Source organism: Panthera onca, chromosome B1, assembly GCF_046562875.1.
Source record: "Panthera onca isolate mPanOnc1 chromosome B1, mPanOnc1 haplotype 2, whole genome shotgun sequence".
Lineage (NCBI taxonomy): Eukaryota > Metazoa > Chordata > Mammalia > Carnivora > Felidae > Panthera > Panthera onca.
The window spans coordinates 24,607,573-24,626,456 of record NC_138342.1 but is presented as its reverse complement, the minus strand read 5'-3'; the positions used below and the strand labels follow the sequence as shown (position 1 = coordinate 24,626,456).

Genomic DNA, 18,884 nt, shown 5'->3' with positions numbered 1-18,884 from the left:
GTCGGTTGGGCGTCTGACTTCAGCTCAGGTCATGATCTCGTGGTTCGTGAGTTCCAGCCCCACGTCGGGCTCTGTGCTGACAGCTTAGAGCCTGGAGCCTGCTTCAGATTCTGTGTCTTTCTCTCTCTCCACCCCTCCCCTGCTCATTGTCTCTCTCTCTTTCTCTTTTTCTCTCTCTCTCTCAAAAATAAATAAACATTAAAAAACTTAAAATAAATAAACAAAATTAGAGAAGATTGGCGAAACCTCTACCTCCTATTTGGCTCATAGGAGGCAAGGCCTATGCTGCACAGTAGTATCCCATTGGATCCTGGCTTTCTGGGGACTTTGGAGCTGCGATTACTTCTTGACTCTTTGTTTTGCCAATCTTTTGAACCTAGCTAGACTACCAGCTACATCATGTTTATTTGAAAAAGAAAAAAGCATTTAACATGACAGTATTAATTAGCCGTATTATAACCAGAAGCAAAGTTATATATTGACAAAGGAATTAGGGAACGGCAATATTGGAATTCACATGCTCTTTAAGGTCACAAAGTGCTTCTTCCCACTGTGGGAGTAGAACCCTGTCCCCAAATGCCTGTTGAAACTGAAGTTTTAGGGAAATATCTGACCTGGATCATGTTCCTTCCTTGTACACAGGAGATGGAACTGGAAATCAGAGAACAGTTAAGATGTTAGAAAATGACAACAACCAGACAAAATGATGAGGAAGGGGATGAGAATATGTGAAACGAAAGAGATAGAATCAGGCCAATCTGATCCTAGTTACTTAGAATAATAAGCCAATGTCAGACTGCAAACGTTGGGAGGTGAGTATTTCCATTTCCCACAGTAGAGATCACTAAAAAGGAACTCCTAAGTTAGGCTTGGAAAAGTTGAAGGGATTCGATGAGATAGATACACGGAGTTCTCTGGGGGATACATCTGGTGATCCCATCTCTAGGTGGGGAGGTGATCAAACTGAAATGGCAGCTCCACTGTGCACAGGGTCAGGAACCAAGACTTTCTCTCCTGTTGCTTTGCTGTTGAGAGGGGCTGCGGGATGGAGTGGGATTCCATTCTCAAGGCTCACCACCAATGGCCGATTCCTCAAGCATTGCATACATATCCTGGGAGCAAAAAGACGAGGAGGAGAAAAGAAAGTCACTACTATCCTTTAAAATAATTCTGAAAGAACTTGTATTTTACCAGCTACAACTTAGTCACCAAGTCTAACTGCAAAGCATGTCGGAAAATTGTCCCAGAACACCTAAGTGTTTGTTATTTCTACCCAGAAAGTGGGCAATGATGTAGGGTGACAGATAGTGCCAGAGTCTCTTCCATATCTCCTTTGATAATCAGTGCAAATCCTCTTACAAACCTGTAGTTTTGTGACACTCCACTCTTTTCCAATGGAGACAAAAACTGAGTTTCATGGCAGGGAGTAGCATTTTTTGTCTCTCCATATGCTGCCCCATTTCTCTTACTGTGGAAAAGTCAGCCGCTCGTTACAATGAGAAAATATTTCTCAGATGCCAAAAGCAAAGTTGATCTGTTGTGTAGAGTTAAGGTGTGATCTATAGAAACTTCTAGCTGAGCCCTAGACACTGATGGTCCTCAGGGTGTTCTGTGATTGTTATAAATATTTCTGGTTCCTTTGGGGCACTGTGCTTAAAGTGTTGGATATATAGTTATGTTTTAATTTTAAATGTATTTCCATGATGCTTTCCATTGAATAAATATTTGTTGAACTAAATGCATGTCAATAATTGTGTTAATCTTGATAAGTCCTTTAACAGAGAACAAATATAGATAATATTTTATCTCTCGGACCCTCAGATGCCTAGAGGACAATGAGTGGATGACAAGTGTATCAACAACGAGGGAATATTTCAACATGAACAGTGTCACCACACACCCCCACTATTATATCATATATTTAATATATCATATTAAATATTATATCATATTTAATGTGTATATTCAACATATTTTGTATTATATTATATTTCAGCATATGTTCGAGTAGAGATGAGTAATATGTTCTTTCCATTTTCCAAAAGATATTTAGTAACTTGCACTTAAAAGGAAAATAGGGGCACATGGGTGGCTCAGTCTGTCAAGCCTCCGACTTCAGCTCAGGTCACGGTCTCAGTGTTCGTGGGATCAAGCCCCACGTCGGGTTGGGTTTTGCATTGACAGTGCGGAACCTGCTTCGGATGCTGTATCTCCTTCTCTCTCTCTCCCTCCCCTGCTCCCCCTCTCTGTCTCAAAAATAAATAAACATTTTTAAAAACAGGAAAATAGAGAAGAACTGCTTCTACCTGTTTTGGAAACGAGAAGGGATATAAATATATCCCCCAAAATTAAGGCATTGAGGGGAGCTTCTTCTTTCAGATTTTCTTAAGTGTAAGCCCGTCTGCCACTAACATGTCCACCTAAGGATGATGCCGGATGAAGGTGTTTTTCATTGAAAACACCACAGCGTACTCAGCTGGAGAATTCTGCCCCTGGCTAGAAGGACGACGGTAGGGAGATTATCTATAGCATTAACAATATTTAATTGTCCCTTTCGTACGTGATAAATGGAAGTGATGCTTGTTACCTGCCGCAGCTTGCCAGGCAAACAAAGCCATGAGCCCGCACTATTAGGCAGTTTGGGCACAGAAAGCTGTGGAGTGCAATGTGATAGGTTAGGTATTACTCTTCTTGCAACATGGACCCCACAGTAACACCATAAGCCACTGACTGCACAGCACAGCATATGTCCTCAGATATTTGGTTTAGGTACAGAAAACCTTCAGGTACATTTTACATTATTCTATCTAGCCTGTCCAACAGTCTGGTGCTGCAGACGAAAAGAACAGGAGTTAGACACATTTCGATGCACTATATCGGGACAAATAAGGCGTTTGAAGATGGGAAACTGCACAAGTTCAAACATTTAATAGTAATCTTTAAGCGGTGTGTCTGCTTTCAGGGTTTGGAAATAAATACCTAAGGCTTGTGTGATTGAAACACGATTGTGGTTTCCTATTTTTTGTGGTTCATCATTTTCATTACTTACGCGCATCTAATTTAATCAATCATTTTTGTTGGAGTTTTCTGATTTAAGAAAGGATATAAAACTACATTTTGTTGAGTTACAAATGTGACTACAATAGCTATTAATATTTCTCCAGGTCTGGTGTCCACGTGCTCAGAATGAGATTGTGCTATTTTATTAAATTCAAAAATGTTTCCGTTTTCACTGCCTGCTTCGTTCTGCACGATCTGTGTTTCCAGTGTTGTTCATAAAGGTTTCTTAAGATCTGTTGCTATAGTCACTATTATTCAACAAATATTTTTACAGTAATATACTCTGTTAATACTTTAAGGAAAAGGACGTAGTATTTCAGATAAATGAATGTGTTTCTAACAATCCTTCTTATGCTCTAGCAGCAGAAACGATCTAATTCTGCATTTTCTAAATGCCCATATATACTGTAGAGCTATCACATATAATTTTGAAATGCAGGAACATAAGGCTTTGAATACAATGAAGCTGGTCATATAAAAAAATATATCCAATACAGGGGCGCCTGGGGGTTCAGTGGGTTAAGCGTCCAACTTCAGCTCAGGTCATGATCTCACAGCTCATGAGCACAGAGCCTGGAGCCTGCTTCAGATTTTGTGTCCCTCTCTCATTCCGCCCCTCCCCAGCTCATGCTGTCTCTTCTCTCTTTCAAGAATAAATAAACATTAAAAAAAATTAAAATATCTCCAACATATAATAATTTGAAAAAAAGTACTTTTGGCAAATATAATCATTTAACTTTCATAACATTCTGGTAGAGCTGGACCATGGTCTACAATTTAGAGGTCAGATAAAGGAGTCCCAAACAAGTCAATACATTCACTCAAAGTTACAGCTTGGGGACTTGAGGTCCAGGACCACACAGCAGATCTTGGACTCCAATCTGTGTCTCATTCTACTATCCCAATCTGCATGCAGAAATAGAATTCTTCCAGACCGGCAAGGTCAACCTCCTTGAGGCTCTTTATCAAAAGAAACTTCATAGTAGGCCAAATTAAGCCACACGTCAAAACATCTATCTTTTCCTGTGTTTATTAAGAGAACAAGCTTCCTCTTCTAACTGCTACTTTATATTTGGCCTTCATTTCATATCCAAGTGCTTTTTTAAAGAGGAGTTTACATTCACTTTATCTAGGTGGTAGTTTTTTTTTTGTTTTTTTTTGTTTTTTTTTTTTTTGAGAGTGAGAGAGCATGAGCAGAGAGAGGAGCAGAGGGAGAGAGAGAGAGAGAGAGAATCTTATGCAGGCTCCTGGCTCATGGGGCTCGATCCCATGACTCTAGGATCATGACCTGAGCTGAAATCAAGAGTTAGGTACTCAACCAACTGAGCCACCCAAGCGCCTGTTTAATACACACCTTTAATCTGCACTTTACTTCGGAGGTATGATTTTTTTGAAAACTTCCTTTTCTAAAATCCTATTATGGAAAGAGCCTAAATGTCCATCAACTGATGAATGGATAAAGAAATTGTGGTTTATATACACAATGGAATACTACGTGGCAATGAGAAAAAATGAAATATGGCCTTTTGTAGCAAAGTGGATGGATCTGGAGAGTGTGATGCTAAGTGAAATAAGCCATACAGAGAAAGACAGATACCATATGGTTTCACTCTTATGTGGATCCTGAGAAATGTAACAGAAACCCATGGGGGAGGGGAAGGAAAAAAAAAAAAAAGAGGTTAGAGTGGGAGAGAGCCAAAGCATAAGAGACTGTTAAAAACTGAGAACAAACTGAGGGTTGATGGGGGGTGGGAGGGAGGGGAGGGTGGGTGATGGGTATTGAGGAGGGCACCTTTTGGGATGAGCACTGGGTGTTGTATGGAAACCAATTTGACAGTAAATTTCATATATTAAATAAATAAATAAATAAATAAACATAAAAAAAAAATAAAATAAAATCCTATTATGGATTGACTCATGTCCCTCTAAAATTCATATGTTGAAGACCTAATCTCAACTACCTCAGAATGTGACCTTACTAGGAATAGTGGTGTTGCAGATACAATTAGTTAAGTTGAGGCATACTGGCCCTTAATCTGAGGGACATCCTTACAAAAGGAAGAGATATGGGCATAGACTTATATGGACACAGCGGGGATACCATGCGAAGATAAGGGCAGAGATTGGAGTGATTTGTCTACATACCAAGGGATGCCATGCCAAGAACTGCCAGAAACCATAAGAAGCTAGGAGAGAACCATGGCAGAGATTCTTCCTCATGGAACTTACCAGCTCTGCTGACACTTGATCTCAGACTTCTAGCCTCCAGAACTGTGACACCATAGCTTTCCGTGGAGGAAGCCACTCAGTTCATGGTACGTTGCTATGGTAGCCTTAAGCCAACAAATTCACAATTTTCTTTTCCTTTAGAAAATCGTTATTCTTTCCAGACCCTTCCTTTTTGATGTATTTATTATGATTTCCCTACTTATTTGTTATTTATTTATTTATTTTTAAAGATTCTTTAGGAGTCCCCAATAATGTAGGTTTCCCATCCTCTGTCAATGATTCAAGGGTAGTTTTTCACCATGGTCTGTTCTTGTGCGTTGGTCTAAGCACACTTTTTTTGGAATAATATCAAAACCTTGTGGTTTCAGCTATCGCCCACTTATATATCCCAACCGCATATCTTCTAAAGTTTAGGCACAAATTACTCAATGTATCTAAAACTAAATTTATTGCATTTATTACATTCCCCTATCTTCTTTTCTCTCTTTGTTCAGTGCAAGCCACTCCTTTAACTCAGTTACACAAGCAAAAATAGTGAATGAAGGTCAATCTGTACTCATCACTTAACTGCATGTCCTACACTTAAATAGTGAATAAGCTCAGCGAATTCTACAACGGGAATAGTTCTTAAATAAGTCTATCTTTTGTAACCATTTAAATTCTCTTCTAGTCAATTGCAGTAGTTTTGCAACATGTCTTCTCAGTCTCCTGCCTTGTATGCTTCCCCAATTCATTGCCTGAAGACTGATGAATTCAAGACACAAATCAAATCTTGCCTGAAGTTCTTATTTAGTCCATTATTCAGGAAAGCAGTTATTTCTGGAATGGAGGTACACACACCCCCACGCCCATTCTGTTCTATATCATAGTAGTGTATTATAACTTTTTAAAAATTTTTTTTATAGTTATTTGTTTTTGAAGGAGAGAGGGACAGAGGGCGAGGGGGGAGGGGCAGAGAGAGAGAGAGGGAGACATAGAATCCGAAGCAGGCTCCAGGCTCTGAGCTGTCAGCACAGAGCCCAACACAGGGCTGGAACTCCTAACCAGGAGATCATGATCTGAGCTGAAGTCAGAGGCTTAACCGACTGAGCCACCCAGGTGCCCCTATTATGACTTTTTTTTTTTTAATGAGTTTCTTTAACTTCATTGAGAAATGCCTGGCCAATGTGGTTGTGATCCTTTTTTTTTTTTTTTTTAATGTTTATTTATTTACTTTTGAGAGAAAGAGAACACAAGCAGGGGAGGGGCAGAGGGGGAAAGGGAGAAATAGAATCTGAATCAGGCTCCAGGCTCTGAACTGTCAGCGCAGAAAAGGATGCCATGGTGCAGGAACCCAGGATGGGTGAATGAATGGTGAGATCAGGACCTGAGCCTAAATCCTATGCTTAACTGACTGAGCCACCCAGGCCCCCACCCCACCCCATGATTGTGATTCTTAATATGTGTTAATGAGGATACAGTTTTTGAATGCATTTTCTTTATGTGACACATCTTTATACATTTTAACATCTAAGTAAGTCTCTTTAACCAAAAATAAGAATGCAGTTCAATTGCTGTTCTTTGGTGGTAATGCAATGTTGCAGTTTTAACTGAATTTACATCAGCATTTTTATCATCTGTCAAGGTTAAAACACCCTAAACAGGACTCTTTGTTCCTTGTCTACTTCACCTTCTAATCTGCCCCTCCCCAAACACATACACACACATAGAGCCATCTCTCTCTCTCTCTCTCTCTGTCTTTCTCTTTCTCAATAGGATCAACAGCACTTCACAGAGATAGTGAGCATATTTCTTGATCAGTCATTTTGTGAGTCTGGATGAAGTTCTTATTTATCTGTAGGTAACTCATTAAAAAGAAAAACTTTGATTTTATATGAAAAGTGGTAGAAAGTTTTTTTTTTAATAGCATTTCTTTTATTTTTTTTAAATCTTTTTTTTTTAATATTCATTTATTTTTGAGACAGAGGGAGACAGAGCATGAGCAGGGGAGGGGCAGAGAGAGAGGGAGACAGAATCTGAAGCAGTCTCCAGGCTCTCAGCTGTCAGCACAGAGCCCAATGCGGGGCTCGAACTCATCGACTGATGAGCTGACGACCTGAGCCAAAGTCAGATACTCAACCGTCTGAGCCACCCAGGCGCCCCTTTGTAGTAGCCTTTCTAATGTTGAAATGGAATTTAGACATTTTTGCATTTAGCATTTTATATCTTATAACAATTATTAGGCAAGTTAACATGCTTTTGTTGCCTGGCATTTTCTATCCTATCCATACACGTCCGGGTGGTACAAATTTCTTCTGCAAAGAAGGATAATAATAGCAGGGAGATTAGTTGTATTCTTGATATTGAGTTTGGTAACTTTTTTTTCATATATATATATATATATATGTATATATATATATATATATATATATATATATATATATATATATAGTTTTGTTGTTTGGGGAGTAGGGGAGATCAAAAAATCATTGGCAGCATTATAAGTCAGATGTTACCTTCTTTTCAATGTTTTTTTGAATATTGTAAGGAAACTGATTTATTAATTTCCATTATTTTACTTTTTAAATTCATTTGCCACCATTAAAATCCCTAATTTTTCTAAGGAAGCAACATTTCTTTTGGTGACTCGTTCTTAGAAATTGGAAAATCTATTTTCTCAGGCTGCCAGGGCTTGATTTCATCAGCATACCTCTGCCACACGTAATCATTAAACTGGCACCTTTGGGGACTATGTTAATTAATTACAAAATGGCAATTAATGAATAGATTAAAATGAGAAGAGGTAACATGGAACAGGTTTAACAGTACAGGAGAGAGATTTGGATATCTTTAGTCCATGCTTGACACAAAGTTACAGTTTTCTTAAACTGAGAACAAAAGACACTGTACTTTGACATCTGGTACCAATTCTGCTGCTAAGGAGATTTGGACCTTCGTAGGTTCTTTAACCTGATGGGGCATCTCTTTTCTCATAAAAAAAAAAAAAAAGAAAGAAAGAAAGAAAAAGAAGAATAGGACCGGATTAGGTGATCTCTAAAATCCGTTCCTGCTCTAATATTCTATGTTTCTATGCATATTAGTAACAGCTGTCAAACTATCAGCCTTGGGAGTATATGCTGTGAAGAGTTCGTGATACAGAGAATGATATTGATGGTGATAATGAAGACTAATATTATGAGGGCCATATGCCTGCAGTAATGACCTCATTTGCTCCATAACTGTTCTGTTATTGCCTTCCATTGTATAAATGAGAAAATTGAGGCTCTAAAAACTTAAATGTGCCCAATACCATAAAGCCCTATGCCTGTCAATTATTTCAAATACTAGGCTATATGGAAAGAATATTGTCGGTATTCACCAGTATGTCATTTTTCCTCCCTTTCTATGCACCAGTAAGACTGCATTATTGATGGGCTTGAAGATGTATGGACTTATGTTTAGCTCTGTCCAATGGCTGTGAGCAGAATGTGCACGTATAACTTCTGGTCCAAATCATGGACAAACTACCCGTGATCTGACAGGTGCCTCCTTCTCTGAGATCACCAACAAAGCAGGATGTTCCTGATGGGTGTTGCTCCAAGATGGCAGCACTTACCCGCTTCTGAAAGCCTGTCATACTGTTTGTGGGACAGTTAATCTTGTTTCTTCTCTGGATGCAGACTCGGCTAGAATAAATTATAAACCCTTGCTGGGTAATCCACTGAAATGTTGGGGTTTTATGTTACCAAAAAAATAACCAACTTTATTTTGGCAGAATCAAGATGTTTTCCTCTTCAGTATATGTTAGGGATGTGGAGCTTTGAGTGTTTTCCATATTACGAGTTTTATCAGTATTTTCTGATATAATCAGCAAGCTGGTCAACACCATTGGCTACCATGGAAACATCCTTAAGCATGAATCATTCTGTCCTGCTAGATTCTCCCACATTTTCTCTCTTCTATTTTCCTTAAAACCTTTCATCCCCCCTCTCTAACATCCTTTTAGTAAACACATGCCCTAGATCCCCTGATTTTCAAAGAAATTTTATTCTTCCTTTCAACATTGATTGATTTCAACTCAAATCTGATTTCTGGTACTGACATTTAATAGCAGTGTGATCTCATCAAAGCGGTGTCTCGGACTCAGTCAGAAATCTAAAATGAGTATACATATTGTGGAAGGAGGGGGTTATTATATGATATCACTTCCCCTGAATTGTGTATATTGCTGGGGTCATAAAGTTCTAAAAGGGAAAAGTGGAGTGTCAGACAAAAGTCAACAAGCAGCCCTTTTAAAACAAGGCCGTTCTGGCTGCCCAAGTGGGTCTGCAAAGAAGACCTGGTAAAGACCATGGAGAGCTGCTATCTCTACATATCTGATGGGCCTGGGTTCCTCTTGTTCAGCAAGGTTCATACTGGGGGAGAGAGGTGGTCATGAAGCCAAGAAGAGCAAGAACTAGCTAGAATCTGCCAATGTCTTTTCATTTGTGATTCATGGCCTCTAATACAAGAGATTTCACAGACTGAAGACTGACTGCTCAATCACTTTTACCGTCTGAAACTTACAGGAATTTATCTTTGGGGCCAATTAACAAAGTACAGGATAGAGGATTCTAGAAACAATGCTAGCTTAGCCAAGTCAACAATGCAAAAAAAAAAAATGCTGTAAGTCAATTATTTTTTTTGCGCTTTAATTCCTTTATTTCTAAGATGCTTGATTTTACTTCAACAACTCAATGTTATAGTTGTGGGGATAATATGTAAATATACACTAAAAATCAAAATAATGATAAAATCTATTTTGTTTCCAAAATAATTATGACAACATATTTTAACTGGTTCCTTTAAACAAATCAATCTGTGAAAATAAATATTTTATGCTATTTAAAAATAGTGGCCTTACCAACAGTGTGGGGTGTGCTTACCTTACCAATTCTGTATCTCCTTGTTCTATAGCCTATGACTATAGATTTCAAATTTATAAAGTGCAGTACATACATTTGAAATGCAAAAGTTCAATAATCATGTTACCCAACTCTTTACTGATGACTCCTGAGATAACGCGTCCTTTATTTAATATTTATGACATATACACACAAAGAGGCGGATAGCTTCCAAATTCTATCACGTAGAACTTCAAAGTGTATGTGACATCAAGAAAACTACAAGTGTGGCTTTGAATCTTATATAGGTAATGATCTTATGAAATTAGTTGGAAAAAAAATTCAGTGCTTTGGGCTTTAAATAGTCATTATCGTAAATATTTATTTGCTTCCATTTTAACTAATGAATACTGAAAACTAACATACATTTAAACCAGTAATTTTTACTTCAGACCAAAAACATATAGGTAGTGACTATAAGAAATAACACTATTATGGGGTGCCTGAGTGGCTCGGTCAGTTAAGCGTCCAGCTCCTGGTTTCAGCTCACATCATGATCTCACGGTTGGTGAGATCGAGCCCAGGACGGGGTTCCATGCTTACTGCATGGGGCTTGCTTGGGATTCTCTCTCCCTCTCACTCTGTCCCTCCCCTGCTCATGTGTGTGCGCTGTCTCTCTCTTTCTCTCTCTCAAAAAAATAAAACTTAAAAAAATAAGTAAAATAAAAAAGAAAATATTTTCATTTTATAGATTTTTATTATTTTTTTAATGTTTATTTAAATTTGAGAGAGAGAGAGAAAGCAAGAAAGCAAGAGCAAAGGAGGGGCAGAGAGAGAGGGAGAGAAAGAGAATCGCAAGAAGGTTCCCCAGTGTTAGCGCAGAGCCCAATGCAGGGCAGGAACCCATGAATTGTGAGATCATGATGTGAGCTGAAATTAAGAGTCAGACGCTCAACCGACTGAACCAGCCAGGTGCCCCTCATTTTGTACAGATATTTTTACCATATTTCTTTTGGAAGTAGAGAGAACTTTCAAAATTATTTTTCTTAATCCCTTTATATAACAGACAAAAAAAGGAAGTTACCTATATAAAATAAGATAAATTATATAGATCATAAATAAAACATCTGCATAACTTACTAAATCGTTCACGTGTCTGTTTTATTATTATCATTTTTTCTAGTTCAGCTAAATACTTACCCCAACCAGTGTACTACATATTTTACCAATTGTACACATATTTCTGTGATCCAAATCATAAAAATGTTGATTATAGGGTGTTCAAAATCCATTTGGGGAAAAAAAATATGTTTGCAAACCTAATCATAACTAGAGCAAACTGAGAAATTGGAAATTCACTTCAGACAAAAATCAAAGGACATTTTGGAAGAGACTATCCAATTAAATCTATGGATTTATTTCAGAAAACAAGTTTTAAGGAAGTAAGAGCAAGGTCTTGTGATGGACATTGTACATAGACCACGATTTAAAACATAGGTTCTGACTTTGGGGATACATGATCTTCAGATAGTGAAAAACACATAATCAGTCATTAGAAAGCTGTGTAAGGATTTGATAATGATTATTCCAAAAGAGAGGAAGTGAAGAAAGCATTCCTGTGGTTTCATCACAGATATAGACATCAGAATAGTGACTTTGGTACTAAACATAAGGGATTTTATAAAGTCAAATAAATAGTGGTAAAGAGGGAAAAGTAGATGTAGTGTGTTTGTGTGTATGTGTGCACTCACATGAACATATATGTGTTGTGGGAAAAGATATGTATTATTAGAAAAGTTATCTCATCTAGCTTACACTGAAAAACTGGGACATAGATCCCAAGTCACTTTGAGTTCTTTACTAATAATAACTATGAATAGAAACATTGGCCAAATGAGCTAAAATTACAGAATTTTTCAGTTATTAAATTCAAAATCCTTATTTATTTTTTCAAGCCACTTTTATTCTCAATGAAAAGGAATAACAGATCCTGCCTTACTCTATAATGAAAGAATAAAGTGGATTTATGATGTGACCTTTTATTAAAACGTGAAGTTTGCCTTCCTAAGATCCTCAAAAATGAGTTATTCTTCCCTGAACAAAAATGGTCCTCTGGGCATTGACTCATATGGGATAATTTAATAGGATTTCACACACTGTATAACTGAAACTATATATTCATCTAATGACACTAGATTCATTAAAACAACAACAACCACCACCACCACACTGAATCCTCAAATCTCAATCCCCTGCCATGATTATTCATACCTCTCAGTTGATTATGGTCCCAAATGACAACACAAATCAAAGTAAATTTTCATATTATGTTTTTGCCATTAAGTAAATCTAATTAAATATCTGACAATTAATACAAAGTCTTCTAAAAGAGTTAATACATTGGAGACTGTCCATGGAAGATGAGTCAGTGGGAATTACTTTCATTTCTGCTCTTCAACGTGACTTATATATGTGTATTTCTTTTTGACTTGTGTGGAAAAAATGTTTTTCTAGGTACAAGAATATATTTCTTCTGGTTGGACATTATTATGTTGGTGGCATATAAATGTGTCTTATACCATGTCACCCATCCAGCCAGTCAGTAAATATTTATAGAATGCCTAATATTTGGTAGGTACTATGCTAAAAGCCAGCGATATAAAGTGTTAATATACAGACCCTGGAGTCAAAAGACCATTTTTTTCCATTAATCGCTATTATAATTCATCTAAACCTCTAATATTTAGTGGGGCCTTTTGAGTAGGATTCAGAAAAGGTGGTTATTATGAATCATGGTGTATAATGTTCTTTTACATTCTATTTCCACCTGAGGAATACTTTTCTCCTCTCCTTATCTTTGAACTTGTAACCCGGTCTAGCCCATGGCGTATCAGCAGATGTGACGCAAGCAGAGGTCTGAAATCTGCATACGCACTGGGGTCTCTCTCTTGCACTCTATCTTTACCATAGAGACATGCTGAGTAGCCTGAGGGTCCCAGAAAAAGAAAAAGCACTCGCAGTAGGTAGATCTGGAAGGAACCCATGGCCTGGAACTAATCCTAACGGAGGCCAGCAGAGGTCAGTAGAGCTGGGCCAGTAGATGAGCCGTTTGAAGCAAAGACACCCTCATTGAATAATCAGCAAGTGAGTAAGAATAAATGCTCACCTTTATAAGGCTCTCAGTTTGGGGGCGGTTTATTATAGGCCGATAGTTGACAGACACAGAGGAATCTGTGCTTTATAGTGGTTCTAATTCCAGATTTTTTTTTTCTTTGGATCTAGTATTTAAAAATATTTACTTACAAAGTTGTAAATGTGTGTTCTGTGTTAAGGAAACAAAGAGTAGTGTGGCTGTGAGTCTTGTTACCATTTTACTTTCATTTAAGAACCAACTGATAAAGGCAGAAACGCAGCAAAGACATCAATGGTATAAATGTAATGAGATGAATAATTCTATTCAGCAAAATTTATCTGTGACAATTTCTTAAGTGATCATAAAAGTTATAAGCAAGTTACTCTCCTCGGAATCTTTGTAAGCTCCCCTGGGTGGTTAGCCTGATTATATAAACATGGAAGATGGTGATGGAATGATTTCTTGATTAAAAAAAAAAAAAGAGTTACGTGTCTGTATATATGGGTATTTATTTAGAATTGGATTTGTTTTTCATGCTGAGTTGACTGCAAGAATCACAAATAGGCAACATTCATATAGAAATTCAAGGCCATTGAGACAGAAACATACTCTAGAAGTAAAACTGTTAACATGTCACTGTTAACTCGTTAAAATAAAACAAACTTAATCATGTCATATACCTCTAGTGCTTATAGCAATGCCATACACAATGTTAGCACATCATGAATAAACAATAAATAGTGTTATATGATTAAAACAATGATGATACATATATATTTCTGATAAAAATTTAGATGTTCAGGAATTTTCTCACCTGCCCTGAGGGACAGTGAAAGAACCAATAGCTAATACGTTAGAATTTGCCAAATCAGTGGCTTACTCAATGACAAATATGTCCTTTAATTCTTTTTTTGTGTGTAAGTTTTATTTTAATTCCACTTAGTTAACATACAGTGCTATATTACTTTCGGGTGTACAATATTGTAATTTAATACTTCCATACATCACCCTGTTCTCACCATGACAAGTGCACTGCTTATTCCCCATCACCTATTTAACCCATCCCCCTACCCACCTCCCCTCTGGTAACTGTTTGTTCTATATAATTAAGAGTCTGTTTCTTTTTTTTAAGAATCTCTTTCTTGATTTCTCTCTCTTATTTTTTCCCTTTGTTAGTTTCTCTTGTTTCTTAAATTCCACCTATGAATGAAATCATACGGTATTTGTCTTTTTCTGACATAGTTCACGTAGCATTATTTCCTCTGGCTCCATCTATGTTGTTTCATATTCTTTATTTCTGAATGTTGAAGTCAGAGATCTAATTTATGGTGATAATGAAATGGACAAACATGTAGAAAGTAAGTCAATCAGAGTGAAGAGAAACAGATTGATCATATCTCAGTAAATGTATTGAAGACATCTGCGACCTAATACTGTGTTGGGTAAACATTTACAAGACACTATCATTTATCCCTTTGTCCCCAAAATATACCATGTGTAGCATGGGAAACATGTTCATAGTAGGAAAGAGCACTCTCCGTAACCCTTTATTTCTGAGTATTAGCCAAGAGCCAGGGCAAAGTTTTTCAGAAACCATGTTTCTGGTGGAAAAAAAAAAAATAGCTCAGATCCATTGTGCCTCCCTTTTCAATGACTGCATGAAGCTGAATGAAATCTTGTTTTGTTCTAGGGAAGAAAAAAAAACCTGTAACATATAGATTGATGCCTGTAGTTGCTTTTCATTATGTTCCAACTTTTATCCCTTGAGGTGAAAGTCAGATGGCTCTATAACAGTTTATTAAGTGAAACCATGACAAAAAAAAATTCCTATTAATGCACTGACTGCAGTAAAGGATCTATAAAAAAAATTCAAGCTTTGATAGCTTTTACAATATTCACAATGACCATAAAGCCCATAAAATTAATTAATACATAATATGTTTAAGCCAAAATTTGCATCTTCATGTGTATTCATGATTTCCTAAATGGGGATTAAACTGGTAGAAATGCCTCCTCAACACAGAACCCAAGTCCTCAGAGACTGTATAAAAAGGAATCAAGAAAAAGTGAAGGAACTTGATGTAAAATTTTTCTGGGGTAAAGTTTTTGGGTGAATACCTGTTGAGCTCTTGAGTTTCTTATAGAGTACGTTCCCATCTCTGTCTTTTTTTAATAAAAAATTAAGTAATTTATTTTGAGGTGGGGAGGCAGAGAGAGAGAGAGAGAGAGAGAGAGAGAGAGAACCCCAAGCAGACTCCATGCTCTCAGCACAGAGCCTGATGTGGGGAGGGGGGCTCAATCTCATGAACCGTGAGATCATGACCTGAGCTGAAATCAAGATTCAGACGTTCCACCAACTGAGCCACCTACACACAATGCCTCCTATCTCTCTCTTTATAAGAGATCGTTACTGGGGGTGTGGAGTGGCACACACAAAAAGCAAACTCTTCAAATGCATCCCTTTCCCCACATTTTATGCCATTATCTATGCAAATTTACTTGAATACTTATATGTCCCTTCATTCTTCCCGACCAGTGACCTACATTTAGGTTTTTAGGCCTTATTTCTTTTACTCACTCATCCTACCATTTCACCTCAAAAATATACCTACCATTTCACATATCGTCATTATACCTTCTTGTTTACCACATCCTTTTCATTAATATTCATATGTACACACTTCTCTTCTACCTGAAAATAAGATAATTAAAAATAAAAAGTTAGATCTCTGGATAGATAGATAGATAGATAGATGAGATGCATGGGTAGACGATAGATACACAAAGAAATCTCGAAGGGTGCCTGGGTGGCTCAGTGGGTTAGGCATCTGACTTTTGACTTCCACTCAAGTCATCATCTATTGGTTTGTGAGTTCAAGCCCCACATCTCTGTGCTAACAGTGTGGAGCCTGCTCGGGATTCTGTCTCTCTCCCTCTCTCTCTGCCCCTTCCTCTTTCATGCTCTCTCTCTCAAAATAAATTAAAAAAAATACATCTCTAGATAGATAGATGATAGATAGATGTTCTATAATGGATGGATATCTCTTTTTTTAAATTCTTAATGTTTATTTTTGAGTAAGAGAGAGAGAGACAGACAGACACACATAGCATGAGTAGGGGGAGGGACAGAGAGAGGGAGACACAGAATCCAAAACAGGCTCCAGGCTCTGAGCTGTCAGCACAGAGCCTGACGCAGGGCTTGAACTCATAAGGTGAGAAATCATGACCTGAGCCGAAGTTGGATACTTAACTGATTGAGCCACCCTGGCATCCCTATAATGGATGGATATCTCTTTAGAGATAGAGGAGAAAGAGAAGAGAGAAGTGAGAAAAGAGAAAAGAGAAAGAGAGAACAGGAGGTCAATGTTAAACTGTTGTCAGAACAAAAGAGGCAAATAGATGCACGTTAGACCTGTATATGCACAAAGTGAAGGTTCTAGAATTTAGGGCAAATATTAAGGATTTAGGTCTTGAAGAAGAATATGATAAAGAAGTCTTAAAAAACAAACTGTTATGTGATTAGTGCTTGAAGCTAAAAAAAAAAAAACACTATTATTCTGGGAAGAATGTCCCTTCTTCCACATAAAGCTGCATAAAATTAATAATGTAGCGATTTTTATTAATTAAATTAATTAATATTAGTTCTTACAGAGGTCAGGATGCTTCCTGCAACCACCCAAATGAGAAAAATGGCAAAAAGATATAAAAATATAGTGGGACACTTTGAGATAATATTTGGTGGAATAGATTTAAGGTCTTCAAATAAATATTCCATGAGGCACCTGTTATATATTGTTGATATACAGAGGCCCTAGATAAAAGGGAAAAAAACGGATCAGTACAAATGTACTTTGTCAAAGTAAATAGTAGCTTAAGTTCAGTAATAATAACATTGAAGAACAAGAATGTAGAATTGGCTACCCTATTTATACTCAAAGCCCTTCCGTGATCACTTTGTCCATTTATAAGTCACTTAAATGCTCTTACAGGGGTTACTGCGTGCAAACCACCATGCAATGTGTTGGGCATGTAGTTAGGAATAAAACTCAGCTCTCATTTGACATTACTTACATTATGATAAGGAGAACAGATGAGAAGGCAGCCACCTCAGAACTGTTTCGTAAGAGCAAGAATAGAGGGGCACACAGTGTATTGTGGGTACATGAAAGGGAGCATAATTCAGCATGAAAGGTCAAGGAATGTATATCAGTCAAGATCAGAGTTGAGGTACATTTTAAAGGCTAAGTAAAAGTTCACCAAGAAGATGAGGTGAAAAGAGCAAGAGTAATAACATGAATTTACTCGTCACTGATTAAGCAACTCAATAACCTCAAATACGACACAGATATTTACACTTCTGGCTATGTTCTCTATACCACAATTATCTAGTAATTTTAAGCAGTGTGCATAATTAATGCAGATATTGAACTTAATAAATTATTAATAAAACTGGCAATACGTTGGTATGAATTTTTTTGCTCCCTTGTACATATGAGACACATGAGAAAGTCTATTGTTTTTGTAAGTACCTTTTCCTCGTCCCTTGACTACCGATCCTGATACACAGAAACAGTCATTCTGTCACTAGCTTTGTGCCAGACCAGAGAGAAGGTGGTCTCCAAGGAAACAATAGAGCAAATAATTAAGAGTTCTCTCACACTGGGGGGGGGGCATCAGATGACATTGAGCTACAGGTGGTCACTGCTATCGTGACCTACAAATCTGAAAAATGTTAAGGATCTTTTCATGTCCTGTGTGTAACCCATCAAAAATGTCAGGAAGACAGAGCGCTCTTTGCACTAATATTTCTAAAACAAGGAGCCATTAACTGCCATATTTTGACAAGGAAATGTTCACTAGAAATTTGACGGTCCAGGCAACAGCTATGACTCTGCCACCTGCTACCACACAGAGCAGTTGTGTCTTTTTTTATGTTTTTTTAAAAAAGTTTTATTATTATTATTATTGAGAGACAGAGATAGAGCATGAGCATGGGAGGGGCAGAGAGAGGGAGAGACAGAATCCGAAGCAGGCTCCAGGCTCTGAGCTGACTGCACAGAGCCCACCGTGGGGCACGAACTCACGGAGCATGAGATCATGACCTGAGCTGAAGTCGGACGCTTAACCAACTGAGCCACCCAGACGCCCCGTCATGTCTTTTTATAAATATGAACATCATTTTCTCTTCAGCAAAATGAAGTTGGATTGATTGATCTTTAATTTTCCTTCTGTATTCTAACATTTCATATTTCTGCAATCTTATAATGGTACAGTTAAATTCATACAAGTTTTTTAATGATTATTTAGTTATTGAGAGAGAGAGAGAAAGAGAGAGAGAGAGAGAGAGAGAGACAAAGTGAGCCAGGGAAAGACAGAGAGAGACAGAGACAGAGACTCTTAAGCAGGCTCTGCCCTGCCAGTGCAGAGCCCAATGTGGGGCTCGAACTCATGAACCATGAGACCATGACCTGAGAGGAAACCAGGAGTCAGACGTTTAACCAACTGAGCCACCCAGGTGCCCCTCCTGCAAGTTTTATAACAACCATAACAGCATATATCATATTATTTTGTAATATATTTAACATATAAAAAATAAATTA

The 18,884-nt window shown here is 37.5% G+C and overlaps 1 long non-coding RNA gene across 1 annotated transcript; it reads right to left on the bottom strand.

Moving 5' to 3' along the window:
- Positions 1 to 318: 318 nt before the first annotated feature.
- Positions 319 to 17,894, bottom strand: LOC132693343 (uncharacterized). Its single transcript, XR_013554928.2, has 4 exons — positions 17,814 to 17,894; positions 15,897 to 15,976; positions 905 to 1,112; positions 319 to 651 (listed from the first exon to the last, which is right to left on the bottom strand). It is a non-coding gene; the product is annotated as an uncharacterized LOC132693343 (long non-coding RNA).
- Positions 17,895 to 18,884: the final 990 nt, after the last annotated feature.